Source organism: Carassius gibelio, chromosome A4, assembly GCF_023724105.1.
Source record: "Carassius gibelio isolate Cgi1373 ecotype wild population from Czech Republic chromosome A4, carGib1.2-hapl.c, whole genome shotgun sequence".
Classification (NCBI taxonomy): domain Eukaryota; kingdom Metazoa; phylum Chordata; class Actinopteri; order Cypriniformes; family Cyprinidae; genus Carassius; species Carassius gibelio.
The window spans coordinates 16,177,668-16,192,075 of NC_068374.1; the positions used below are offsets into that span (position 1 = coordinate 16,177,668).

At 40.7% G+C, this 14,408-nt stretch overlaps 1 long non-coding RNA gene and 1 other non-coding gene across 2 annotated transcripts; both read left to right on the forward strand.

The window, feature by feature from the left end:
* The first annotated feature begins 5,164 nt into the window (after positions 1–5,164).
* Positions 5,165–9,026, forward strand: LOC127970267 (uncharacterized). The gene is made up of 2 exons (XR_008156571.1): positions 5,165–5,246; positions 8,827–9,026. It is a non-coding gene; the product is annotated as an uncharacterized LOC127970267 (long non-coding RNA).
* Positions 8,536–8,729, forward strand: LOC127981760 (U2 spliceosomal RNA). The gene has a single exon (XR_008160425.1). It is a non-coding gene; the product is annotated as a U2 spliceosomal RNA (small nuclear RNA).
* Positions 9,027–14,408: the final 5,382 nt, after the last annotated feature.

Here is a 14,408-nt window from a genome sequence, read left to right on the forward strand (position 1 = left end):
CAGCGTCTTGTTGAAATGTTCTGTCAGCCCATCCGTTTGGGGGTGGTAAGGTGTGGTTCTCAGGCTCCTGATGCCAAGTAATTGATAGACCTGCTTCAACAAAATTGACATAAAGTTAGTTCCTAGATCAGTCAGTATTTCACAAGGGAAACCAACTCTTGAAAAAAACTGTACTAAACAAAAAGTAACAGATTTAGATTTTATGGACTTCAATGGAAACACCTCAGGGTACTTGGTTGCATAGTCTGTTATAACCAGCATGTAACGGTTCCCAGCTTTACTTTTCTTAACAGGACCAACAATGTCCATCCCAAGGCGTTCAAATGGAGTGGCAATGATGGGGAGTGGTAGGAGTGGAGCTCTGGAGGGGAGGCTAGCAGATGTCATTTGACACGGTGGACAACTTTTGCAGAATTCAGCAACATCTCTACACAGACCAGTGAAAATGGTGTTTAATGCGGGCTGTGGTTTTGTGCTTACCTAGGTGGCCGGCCCAGGGAAGGGAATGCCCCAACACCAGTATAGCCTCTTTAACTGCTTGGGGGACCACTAGCTGCAATACGAATTCCTGTTTACGGTAGAGTATGCCATTTTGCAAGATGTATTCCTAGTAAGTCTACTTGATCTTCTGAAAAAGTGATGCTAAAGATGGATCAGATTTCTGCATATTTATGATACTGGCTGGCATTTGAAATCATAAAGGCAACTCTGGCTGGGTGTTAGTTTGTGACTTCACAACTATGTGAAGGAAATTCTCCTGTCTTTTCTGCCTATGAGTTTTACGCGACTTCCTGGGTGTTGCCTCGTCACTGTAGAATGGCAAGGTACTGAGGATCTCCAGGTGCTCGTTAGACTTCTTAGCCTGCCCCCTAGTGAAAGCAGCATAGCATTTTCTGATTTTGTCAGATTCAAAGAAATCAAAAAGTACTGGGAGTTCTCGTCCTATAACAACAGGATAAGGCAATATATCAGCTACCACAATGTTCAAAAGATATGATTGACTGTCAACTTTGATATACATGTCAGCAGTTGAATAACTCTTCTCATCACCATGCACATAACATATAGGGATGGTGTCTCTGGTGTTGATAATATTGGTTGGTACAAACTTCCTGTGCATAAGTGTCTGATCACTCCCGGTATCAATTAAGCTTTGAGAGCAGTTCCATTAACTTCAACATCAGCCATCTTTACAGCCTGGTCATTCTTGAAAACAGCATCCACATGAGGGCGCGGTACAACACACATCTGAGTCAACTTTGCTGTATTTTTAGGGCACATGGGCTTTGTATGGCCTTCTATTCCACAGAGATAGTGTAAGGTCCAGACACTCGGCCCAAGGAAGGTATGGATGCTTTAGAAACCTTCCGAGTGCTGTATTCATCTGCAGAACACTCAGTCTCAGCATGTGTGTGTCGCTTGAGTTTGGCAGGTGGATGAATGTCTCCAGGGTTTCTACCTGTGGTTGAGCTCAGCATGTGAGCACAGTTCTGTGGGTCAATCTGAGCCTTTACAACTTGTTAAGTTAACTTGTCCTTCCTTTGTGGAGAAACCTCTGCTCCTTATGGCACCTTCTCTAGGACGATAGTCTGACCCATCTTCGTGAATCCTCTCACCTCCAGCTGTGCAGTTTTTTAAGCAGACTTCAGTAGGTGAAGGTGTTCTCCTTGCTCCTCGATTTGTGTGGGACACCTGAAAAGCATCTTAGTGGCCATTCAATGACTGAATTCTGATCAGCTTCATTTCATCACCCATGGAGTAAGATAGAAACGTCATAAGTTAACATAAGAACAATAAAACAAAACAAAAAAATACCCTGATGAATTCATGTCAGCCAGTGCAAGTGGTACATCTGATGTTAAAAGTGGTCCCATGTAAACATAAAATTTGGTATGAATGAATCAAAGGAAATGCAGCAAGAGGTCAGTATAACTTGAGCATTAATTTAGAGGTATGCATCAATAAACGTCATATAATTACTATAAGAATAATATTCAAACACAATTATGAAGGTATATACAATAATCACACTGTTAATTCAGGAATTTTCTATTTCAAGTCACTTTAGAAGATGTAAGGTTTTTAAGAAGTGACTTAGAACACAATTAAAACATTTTCTACAATGTAAATCCTAAATTCCTTGTAACAGGTGTGTGTGTGTGTGTGTGTGTGAGAATGGGTATCTGATATAAAGGGTAAGTCACAGTTGATGGTTTGGTAAAGTTTACAATTTTATGATTGATTGAGAGAGATGAAGTGCAGGCACTTCATATTTGATCATTTTAATAATGTTTATTGTCATTAGTGATGTGTTGAGAAACCAGGGGCCCTCTGGCTTGTCAAACACCCTAATAACAATCAGAAAGATTCAAAATTTTTAATTGTAAAGGCTTGTCTGCCTCTGTGTTAAAAAAATTTGCACCATCGATCTGTGACTTGTCGTACAAATGTGTGTTACAGTGTTATTCCATTCGTTTTTTAGACAGTTGCAGATAGTAGATATTTTATATCTTTTGGGAATGTAATTAATTCTATTGTCCTGTGTGTGTGAGGCTATGTGGTTCTGTCAGTGTGATGATGGACAATAGATCTTTAGTGGAGTACCACGTTTGTGATCTAAGCCATCATCATGGGAGATGAATGGAGTCTAATCTATAGCAATCTGTGTTGCAAAAATTTAGTTCCGGTTCTAATCCGGGAGGCCATGTAGATATTTGTGTGGTGATGTTCTCCTGTGAGGTGTGAATGGCCCCTTCAAGTGTCTTCACATTCATCTTCCGCATTTCAGGTTTGTAACAATTCTGTTGTCCCGGCTTGGTGCAGAGGAGACAAGACACCCTCCTGGTATCTGTCCTCCAAAGAATTGCAGTGGTCAACCTGAGACAGAAACAGATACAAAGATAACCACAGTTAATTTTGAACTTTTCATCAGTTTCATGTTCAGGCATGTGGAATTATTTTAATTACATTCATCCTCATGTACTGCAGTTTTAATCCAGATGTCACATGAAACGGAGTTCGGTTGGTCAGATCTGAATTACTGCTCCTGTTTCAGTGCAGTCTGAGTGTGTAACACCTGATGCTGCTCTTGCAGTCGAGCCCTCACAGTCTGCTGTGTCATGAGCATTAGAGACCCCAGTTCTACTGGACATTTTCTAGATTAATTGGTGTTTTTATCACCCATGTCATCATGCATTCCAATGGACCAATGTCCATGGCTTTAGTTGCTGTTGCTCTCATTACAGTCAGATCTGTGGGCAGAAATGTGTTCACCTGTTTTGGTGTTGTCTGTTTGACAATTGTTGTTTTATGGTGTTGTTCACACATGCAGATCTCTGTGGCACATAAAAACTTCTTGTATTTTACACCCCCCCTCTCATTATTTTTCAAGTCAATTTAAAAGATTAAAAGATCAAATGGTGTTTTGTGGCTGTATACGACTGTGGCTTTGTGTAAATGCTGTCATGCTCCAAACAAAGGAAAGGAAGTTTTACAATTGTTATGTAAATTTGGTCCTATTGCTGTAACAGGAATAGCCTCTAAGAGCGAGTGTGAGGTGAGATCTGGCTCAAAATACTTCCATAAAATGTTTTTATTATTACAAGATTAGTTGCAAATTCAGAGTTTCCATTTCCAAATAATGTTAGCCATTCTCTCTGATCAGATCAAATTTTTAGTTGGTGCTCCTCAGTGAAGGATGAATTGGTTTGCTATCGCTTGTGCCACACTATTGAAATGAAATCACACTTCCTCCCTTTTGGCACTGTGAAGCAAATCAATCTGCCACACGGTTTAAGTTCTCACATGTGAGGAGAGCATTTTCATTGAGACATTTATGAAATCACACTGTGGCCACATGGCTATTCTTTGCTCCTCTACATGGTTTAACTGCAGCTATACAGAAAATAGCAGAGTGTACCACTCAGGAGACAAACAAATTCAACACAGACACACATGCAACTTGAAATTGCGATGCAATTCCAGTATTAAAGTTATTCCAATTTTACACAAGACACATGGTCTAGAATGCATGTAGCATCTACAACCTTAAACCTAAATGTTTACACACTGTGTTTTTTAAAGAATAAACTAAACTAAGCTATGTGTACAACATCCTTACAATAGCAAATTGGTTTTCTACCTGAGGGTTGCGATGGTCTGCTAAACAACTGGTTCTCCCCAGTAGGAACCTTACCCCTGCTAGCCTCTGGCTTTGGTTGGTACTGCTGGATGGGTTGATACTGCTGAGGGGGTTTACGGCTGTCTCTTGGGGTCTCCCATGAGTTGTAGCTCCACGGCTGTCCTTTTCTCCGTGCTGCCACTAACACATATGCTAGTTTAGCAGCCTCCATGGCAGAACCTGGGTCATGCTGTCTGATCCAAATCTGCAGCTCAGGGTACACCATTCTCAAGTATTGCTCCAGCATAATAATTTCCCCAATTTCTTGTGTCGTTTTACATTTTGGCAGGATCCACTTTCCATACAGCTCCTTGATTCTTGCATACAATTCCTTTGGGCTCTTATCAGGGCTCACCTCTAGGGAACGGAATCTTTGCCTGCAGGTCTCAGGGTTAATGTCATACTTGGAGAGAATTGTACCTTTAACCCTATCATAATCAAGAGAGTCATCAATGTCCATATGCACATAAGCACTTCTAACTTTACCAGTTAGCAATGGCATTAAATGAAAAACCCAGTCTGTCTTCTGCCATCTGCAGGCTAAGGCAATACGCTCAAATGCAATAAGAAACTGTTCAATATCATCTTCATCAGTAAATTTCTCTAGTCTGGGCACATGGTGTGGATGGACTTGACCTGCAGCTGTTGTAGTTGAATCAGTCACAGCAGTGGGATCATATCGGGTTTGAGAATGAGTTCTGTTGGGTGGAAAGGTCTCCAGATCTTGATCAGAATCTGTTGGTGGAGGCTTTGACAGTGGAGATGCTCGGGCTTGTACTTCCAACTACAGCATTTGAAAATGATGTTGAAGTGTTTTAAACTGCTGTTCTTGTCTTGTAGTTGCTTCCTTCTGCTTCTCATCTCGGGCCTCCTGATGTCACATGTGTGTCAAAAACTAAATTTTCTCCTTCTTCACTAACAGGTTGCTTTTGGGGAAGTCGTGGCCTAATGGTTAGAGGGTTGGATTCCCAATCGAAGTTGTGAGTTCTAGTCTCGGGCCGGACGGAATTGTGGGTGGGGTGAGTGCATGAACAGCTCTCTCTCCACCTTCAATACCACGACTTAGGTTCCCTTGAGCAAGGCATCGAACCCCCAACTGCTCCCCGGGCGCAGCAGCATAAATGGCTGCCCACTGCTCCGGGTGTGTGCTCACAGTGTGTGTGTGTTCACTGCTCTGTGTGTGTGCATTTCGGATGGGTTAAATGCAGAGCACAAATTCTGAGTATGGGTCACCATACTTGGCTGAATGTCTGATACAGTTTGGCTTTCAGGTCCCCCTTTTCCACCTCTTCCACCACGATTCATTTTTTCTTGTTTGGGAATAACTCCAAAATCCTGTGTCCGTCACTGGATGATCCCACCGCTGCCACCAATTGCCAGGGACCAAGACAGTGAGGCAAGAGGACACAGGAGGTTTTTTAAAAAGTGGGGTTTTATTACCCACAATATCGAAAAGTTAAATAAGGACCAAAATTAATAACTGAGTCTAAAAAGAGGTCAACAAAAATAACTGAATATAAGCTCAAATACATCAACTCATAACGCAAGGTTAATTAAACAAAAAACTGACCTGCCCACAAAGCTTATATAACAGCATGACAAAACCAAATGACAAAGAAGGGGTAAACAAAACTAACACTTGGGAACTTGAGCGCTAATAAGGACAAAATCCCCCTGGCACATGGTGAGACATGGTATGGCCTAATGATCTGGCTCCCAGATATAGGTCTCCTCAGCCCTTAACCACTCCTTTGACGTGGCTGGAGAGCTGTCGGACGGAACTTCCGGCCACGGTGGCAGTTTGCGGGCGGCGGTGAACAGTGTTGAAGAGGAAAGTTTTTGTTTCAAAGTATTTTCTGTTTCAATACGTTTCTATAGTTTGTTTTTGTAGCGGGTTCATGGCATAATCTGATTTGTGACTGGATCAAAATGGCAAATTATAGTGGATTTTCTGAAGATGAAGATATGCAGATGGGTTGGGAAAAGAGTACGAGTAGGAAAGGAGGAGGGAGAAAAGAGTATAGGAGTAGTCAGATGACAAATAAAAGAGCGTTAGAAGAGGAGGAAGAGAATCGAGAGGGGAGGAAAAAGATTATGATGGATGAATTTAAGATCATTCTTAAATTTAAAGTGGGGAATGAAATTTCATCAGTTAGCCCAATCACTCTGACAACTGGATTGAAGAAAGCGATTGGGGAAATAGAAATGGCGAAGGTGTTACGTGATGGGAGTCTATTGGTGAAATGCAAAAATGCTGAGCAGAAAAATAAAACTATGAAATTGCAAACACTATGTAAAAAAGAAATAGTGGAGAAAAAAATAATTGGTGAGAAAAGAGGAACTAAGGGAGTGATAACAGGAATCCCCATAGAAGAGAATGTGGAAGAACTAAGAAAAGTGATTAAAGGAGGAATGATCACAGAAATCGCTCGAATGCAGGCTTTCAGAAATGGAGAAAAAACTGATAGTGAATCTGTACTGCTACAGTTTAAAGATGAGGTGCTTCCTATGAAAGTGATGGTAGGATATATGAGCTTTAACGTTAGAGAATATATACCTCCTCCTTTAAGATGTTACAAATGTCAGCGGTATGGACATACTGCACATGTATGTAAAGGGAAGCAGAGATGTGGAAGATGTGGAGGAGATCACGCTTATGGAGAATGTGGGAGTAATGTTACAATAAAGTGTTGTAACTGTGGAGGAAACCCTACTGCAGCGTACGGGGGATGTGAAGTCCGGAAAAAGGCAGTAGAGGTTCAAAAAGTAAAATCAAATCAGAAAATAACATATGCAGAAGCTGTGAAAATATGTAATAAGGAAAGAGGAATAGAAGAAATTGATATGACTAAAGAAGGAACGAGGTCAGAGCAGGAAAACACAGGAATAGTAATGGATAGGATAGTGCTGTTCTTAGCATATGTCATAAATTGCTCAGAACAAGTAAAAACAAAAACAGAGAAAATTAAAATCATAGTCAAGGCAGCAGCTAAGTTCCTTAACATGAAAGATTTGTCATGGGAAAAGATACACGCTGACCTTAACCAGGGAGAAGGGAACGCAGATACAGCTTCTCAAAGCATAACTTAATGTTGGTAGTCCAATGGAATGCAAGAAGTTTGTTAGCAAATGGATATGAGTTTAAGGGATATATTGATAAATTAAGGAAGAAACCGGAAATCATATGCATTCAGGAAACATGGCTTAAACCTAATCTGGATTTCATTATTAAAGGTTATAATACCATACGTGAAGATAGAAGAAATGGAATTGGGGGAGGGTGTGCAATATTCATTAAAGAGGGTATAGTATATAGGAGGTTAAAAACAATACAAGAATTAGAGGTAATAGTTATAGAAATATGGAACAAGAAAGAAAAAATTAAAGTGATTAACTTCTATAACCCATGGACAAAACTAGAGAGAGTTCAACTAGAATTAATACTGGAGGAGTGGAGAGGGAAAATTATTTGGTGTGGGGATTTTAACTCACATAGTAAGGTATGGGGTGAAAAAGAAGATTTGAATGGAGAAATTTTAGAAGAGATAATGGATGAAAAGGAATTAGTATGTCTAAATGATGGATCTGGTACAAGGATACATTTAAATAAGGGTACAGAAACTGCAATAGATCTTATGTTGGTGTCCCAGACTTTGGTAGGGTTAAGTAGTTGGGAAGTAAATAAGGAAAGCACTATAGGGAGTGATCATTACCCTATATTTACAGAAATTGGAATAGAAAAGGAAAGAAGGAGAGGAAATAGTAGTAGAGAGCAAAGGTAAAGCAGAGTTACTTGCGAGGACATTTGTTAAAATACATAGTAATGGTAATTTGAGTAATGAGGAAAAGATACAGAGGGAGAATACAATAAGAGATAGTGTCAAAGTAAGACAGGATGATGGGGACAATGAAAGTACCATAAATGTGATGTTTACAATGGGTGAATTGAATAATGTCTTAAAAAAGTTGGGAAATACAACGCCAGGGAATGACCAAATAAGTTATTGTATGATTAAAAAGTTAAGTTATGAAAGTAAAGAAATGTTACTAAAGTTGTATAATAAGGTTTGGGAATTGGGTTGTTTGCCAAAACAGTGGAAAGAATCAGTTATTGTCCCCATATGTAAACCAGGTAAGGATCCGAGTTTGGCAGATAGTTATAGACCGATTGCTCTGACATAACAGGTGGGAATAATTATGGGAAAAATGATAAATGAAAGATTAAAGTATTATTTGGAGACAAAGGAACTAATAAAGGATTACCAGAGTGGATTTAGAAAGGGACGAAGCACAATAGATCCAGCTATATGTTTAGAGAGTGAAATTAGAAAAGCCCAAATTAATAAAGAAAGTATATCGCTTCTCGGCCTTTTGGCTAAGATCAAGTGTAGTATCTGTTCTTATCAGTTTAATATCTGATACGTCCCCCATCCGGGGACTACATATTAAATGGATGTTTAGATCACGGAGCTGGAGCCGGGGCTTGCTCCGTCCACTCCATGCAAAAGTGGGGAAGTCGTGGCCTAATGGTTAGAGGGTTGGACTCCCAATCGAAGGGTTGTGGGTTCTAGTCTCGGGCCGGACGGAATTGTGGGTGGGGGGAGTGCATGTACAGTTCTCTCTCCACCTTCAATACCACAACTTAGGTGCCCTTGAGCAAGGCATCGAACCCCCAACTGCTCCCCGGGCGCCGCAGCATAAATGGCTGCCCACTGCTCCGGGTGTGTGCTCACAGTGTGTGTGTGTGTGTTCACTGCTCTGTGTGTGTGCATTTCGGATGGGTTAAATGCAGAGCAAAAATTCTGAGTATGGGTCACCATACTTGGCTGAATGTCACTTCAAATTTTTTAGTATCTGTATTTTTTGACGGATAGGTGGATCGCAGTAAGAATAAGGAAAGAATTGAGTACAAAGTATTTAGTGGAAAATGGAACTCCTCAAGGGAGTATAGTTAGTCCAGTTTTGTTCTCAATTATGATAAATGAAGTGTTTAGTAGAGTGGATAGATCTATAAGTGTTTCTTTATTTGCAGATGACGGAGTTATGTGGAAAAAGGGAAGAAATGTAGAATATATAGTGAGGAAGATGCAAGAGGCAATTGGAAGAGTAGAGTGTTGGGGAAGGGAATGGGGTTTTAGTTTTTCTGTAGCAAAGACCAAAGTAGTGTGTTTTTCACAAAGGAAAAATCAAGAACAGATTCAACTTAAACTTTATGACAAAAATCTAGAGAAAGTGGAATGTTTTAAATATCTCGGGATATGGTTTGACAAAAAGCTAAAATGGAAAATACATATTGAGAATGTTGTTAAAAAATGTAAAAGAATACTAAATGTAGTAAGATGTCTGAGAGGTAGAGAGTGGGGAGCAAGTAGGACTTCATTGAAAGCAGTATGTATTGGTTTAATTAGGTCAGTTATTGATTATGGATGTACAATTTACCAGTCTGCATCAAGAACATTATTAAAAAGGTTGGATGTGATTCAAAGTCAGGCGTTGAGACTCTGTTGTGGTGCTTTTAAAACAACTCCAGTAGCAGCATTACAAGTAGAGATGAATGAGATGCCTTTGGATATTAGAAGAAATCAGATAGCATTAACGTATTGGGCAAATCTAAAAGGGCATAAAGAAAGTCATCCGACTCAGAAGGTGTTACAACCTTGTCAAGAAAAAGAAAGACGACTGAGTGAGAGCTTTGGTTGGGTAATAGGTGATGCAGTCAATGAGATAGGGATAGGAGATATGACGATAAGCCCCATTGTGCCTTTATCCAATGTTCCTCCTTGGCTATTAGGGGAATTAGAGGTAGATATGCACCTTTTAGAGTTTAAAAAACAGAGTAGTATTGACAGGAGTCAAGTTAGTAGATACCTAGGGGAGAAGTATTCAATGTTTATTAAGATATATACAGATGCATCAAAAACAGATGATAATCGAGTAGGAGCTGCGTTTATTATACCAGAATTAAATGTTATGTTAAAACAAGAGAATAAATGATAAATTGTCAGTGTTTACAGGAGAAATGTTGGCCATTCTCTTAGCACTTGAGTGGGTAGAAAATAGTAAAACAAGGAAAGTGTTGATTGGATCAGATTCAAGCAGTGCATTAAATAGTTTTAAGAACATGCAGTCGGACGTGAGACAAGACATTATGTTGGAAATAGCCCAAACTGTTTACAGAATTAAAAGAGTCGGAGTAATAGTAAAATTCATATGGATTCCAGCTCATATAGGGGTAGACGGAAATGAGTTGGCAGACAAATATGCAAAAAATGCAACCAAAAAAACAGAGATAGATATGGTAATAAATTATAGTAAGGCGGAGGTTAAAAGTATAATCAAAGAAGAAATGAGGAAGAAGTGGCAGGAAAAGTGGAATATGGAAACAAAAGCGAGAATGTACTACAATATCCAGAAGAAGGTAGGAGGAATGAGAGAAAATAATAGGAATAAAAAAGAAGAGGACATTATATCGAGAATGAGATTTGGACATACTGGTTTAAATAGTACGCTTAAAATAATAGGGAAACATGAAAGTGCGATGTGTGAGGTCTGTAATATTAGTGAAACCATAGAACATGTAATTATTAATTGTGATAGGTATAAGGAGGAAAGGTTGAGGCTGAAAGAAAGGTTAAGTAAAGAAAAAGTTAGATTTGAAATGAATGAAATTTTACAACTGAATTCAGGACATGTGGGGTATAGTGCAATATTTGATTATTTTAATAAAACAGGGCTCATTAGGAAGATATGCAAGTGCAGTATGGAGTACCTCAAGGCTCAGTTCTAGGGCCGCTACTCTTCACGCTTTATATGTTACCCTTGGGAGATATCATCAGGAAACATGGTGTTAGCTTTCACTGTTATGCTGATGATACGCAGCTCTATATTTCCTCGCAGCCCGGTGAAACACACCAATTTGAAAAACTAATGGAATGCATAGTCGATATAAAAAATTGGATGACGAGTAATTTCTTACTGCTAAATTCAGAAAAAACAGAGGTGTTAATCATAGGGCCTAAAAACTCTACTTGTAATAACCTAGAACACTGTCTAAGACTTGATGGTTGCTCTGTCAATTCTTCGTCATCAGTTAGGAACCTAGGTGTGCTACTTGATCGCAATCTTTCCTTAGAAAGCCACGTTTCTAGCATTTGTAAAACTGCATTTTTCCATCTCAAAAATATATCTAAATTACGGCCTATGCTCTCAATGTCAAATGCAGAAATGTTAATCCATGCATTTATGACTTCAAGGTTAGACTATTGTAATGCTTTATTGGGTGGTTGTTCTGCACGCTTGGTAAACAAACTACAGCTAGTCCAAAATGCAGCAGCAAGAGTTCTTACTAGAACCAGGAAGTATGACCATATTAGCCCGGTCCTGTCCACACTGCACTGGCTCCCTATCAAACATCGTATAGATTTTAAAATATTGCTTATTACTTATAAAGCCCTGAATGGTTTAGCACCTCAGTATTTGAATGAGCTCCTTTTACATTATACTCCTCTACGTCCGCTACGTTCTCAAAACTCAGGCAATTTGATAATACCTAGAATATCAAAATCAACTGCGGGCGGTAGATCCTTTTCCTATTTGGCGCCTAAACTCTGGAATAACCTACCTAACATTGTTCGGGAGGCAGACACACTCTTGCAGTTTAAATCTAGATTAAAGACCCATCTCTTTAACCTGGCATACACATAACATACTAATATGCTTTTAATATCCAAATCCGTTAAAGGATTTTTAGGCTGCATTAATTAGGTAAACTGGAACCGGAACACTTCACATAACAACGTACTTTCTACATCATTAGAAGAATGGCATCTACGCTAATATTTGTCTGTTTCTCTCTTGTTCCGAGGTCACCGTGGCCACCAGATCCAGTCTGTGTCCAGATCAGAGGGTCACTGCAGTCACCCGGATCCAGTACGTATCCAGACCAGATGGTGGATCAGCACCTAGAAAGGACCTCTACTGCCCTGAAAGACAGCGGAGACCAGGACAACTAGAGCCCCAGATACAGATCCCCTGTAAAGACCTTGTCTCAGAGGAGCACCAGGACAAGACCACAGGAAACAGATGATTCTTCTGCACAATCTGACTTTGCTGCAGCCTGGAATTGAACTATTGGTTTCGTCTGGTCAGAGGAGAACTGGCCCCCCAACTGAGCCTGGTTTCTCCCAAGGTTTTTTTCTCCATTCTGTCACCGATGGAGTTTCGGTTCCTTGCCGCTGTCGCCTCTGGCTTGCTTAGTTGGGGTCACTTCATCTACAGCGATTATCATTGATTATCATTCCATATATATATACAACTTATGCATCTCATTTTTAACTTGCATGACAAAAATAAACTAGAGAAATTAGTTTTTTTCCATTGACAATATGATATTTAAAAAAAGATATTGATAAACTGTAATATACCCATTTTTTCCTACTGTTATCTCTTGGCTAATGAAGAATGTACCTGTTATGCATTCTCTTAAGAGAAAACTTGCACTCTTCTCTCTCTCTCTCTGGAGTTTGATGTCCTCCCTGAGCAGCTCCACTCACCCCCTCACCTGTGTCACGTTTATTAACTTTCTGTTTCCTTTTTTGGTCACCTTCCTCCTAGTTTTGGTTAATTGATTCTTCCCACCTGTTTCCAGTTCCCTCATCACCTCCTGATTGTTTAAATACCCGTTCTGTTGAGTTCTCCCTTGTCCGCGATTGTTTGTTTGTTGATGTGTTTGAATGTAGATGGTTGCATCCTAACCTAAATGTGTAAATGCTGAAAGTAATCTAGTGTTTTGTCTGTATTCTCCTTCGTCCTCAGTAAACTCCTCATTTATTCCAGATCATCCTCTTGCACTTTGTTTTACGTTTAGCACTACCTTAGTTTGTAACAGAATCATGGACCCGAAACAGTTTAGTTAATTTAGCGGCATTTTTCTTTCTTTTTGTTTTTTTTTTATATATTTTTTTTCTCCTCTCCCGGAATGGCCATCCCAGCAGTCCGTCTCCTACGCCTGGAGCAACTGGACCGTTCGCTGGAGGACCATGCCAGGGACTTTTTAGATCTGGTGTGCCTTACCCACTTCCCCGACCGCTCGCTCTCTAACTTTTTCTATACCAGCCTGAGCGAGCGGAGTAAGGCACGCCTGCCAGCGAACGGTCCCCGAGAGGATTTCGCCGCTTTTGTGGAGTGGGTGCTGGAGAAAAACGGATCTTCATGGACCGTCAGCACCGCCGAAGAGGACATCTCCAGCCCCACTCCCGACCCAGAGTCCAGCCAGCCACCATCACGCCGCACGGAGCCAGAGCCCACCGCAGAGCCCGAGCCATCCACTGACAGGAAGCAGGATCTCGAACATGGAGAACATGGAGCAACGTCTGGACCTTATAGACTGGTCTATGGAGGTAATCCCTAATTTTCCTGTTTCTCCGCTGGTTCTGTCCAGCCTTGATCCCCCCTGTATACCCTCTCAGTCTCCCACTCCTACCTCCTCCAGTCATTTCCTCTGCTCCATTTCCGCTGGTTCCGTCCAGCCATGAATATTCTGTTTCTCCGCTGGTTCCGCCCAGCTCTGAATCTTCTGTGTCTCCTGTGTTCCCTCCCAGCCTCCCTCTCCCTCCTCCTCCTGGACCTGCCGGTCCCTCTGCAGGGCTCGGAGGCTGGAGGCGGAGACAGGGCCTTAACGCACCAAGGTGGAGCTGGAGACTGGCAGTCCAGTGGCGAACCCACCTGTTTCCTGTTGAGTTCTCCCTTGTCCGTGATTGTTTGTTGATGTGTTTGAATGTAGATGTTTGCATCCTAATCTAAATGTGTAAATGCTGAATGTAATCTAGTGTTTTGTCTGTATTCTCCTTCGTCCTCAGTAAACTCCTCATTTATCCCAGATCATCCTCTTGCACTTTGTTTTACGTTTAGCACTACCTTAGTTTGTAACAACCTGTCCCAGGACATTTAGCAAATAAACCATGCCTGTTAACAACAACAGCACAATGAATTTCAGCCAAAAAAAAGGTACTATCAACTTTGTATTTTTAAGTCTTTCCCAGCAGGCTCACTTGCTCCTGAATAGTAATAAGAGACAGCTTTGTAATCTTACCAATAGAAAATATGACACAGCAGGCCATGCATACACCATAAAGATCACAGAACTCTCACCTGCCACTGTCGTCATATGCACGCAAGTGATTCTGGGATATGGTAGGGTGCGACGTGTCTATAGATGTACACTTCATTT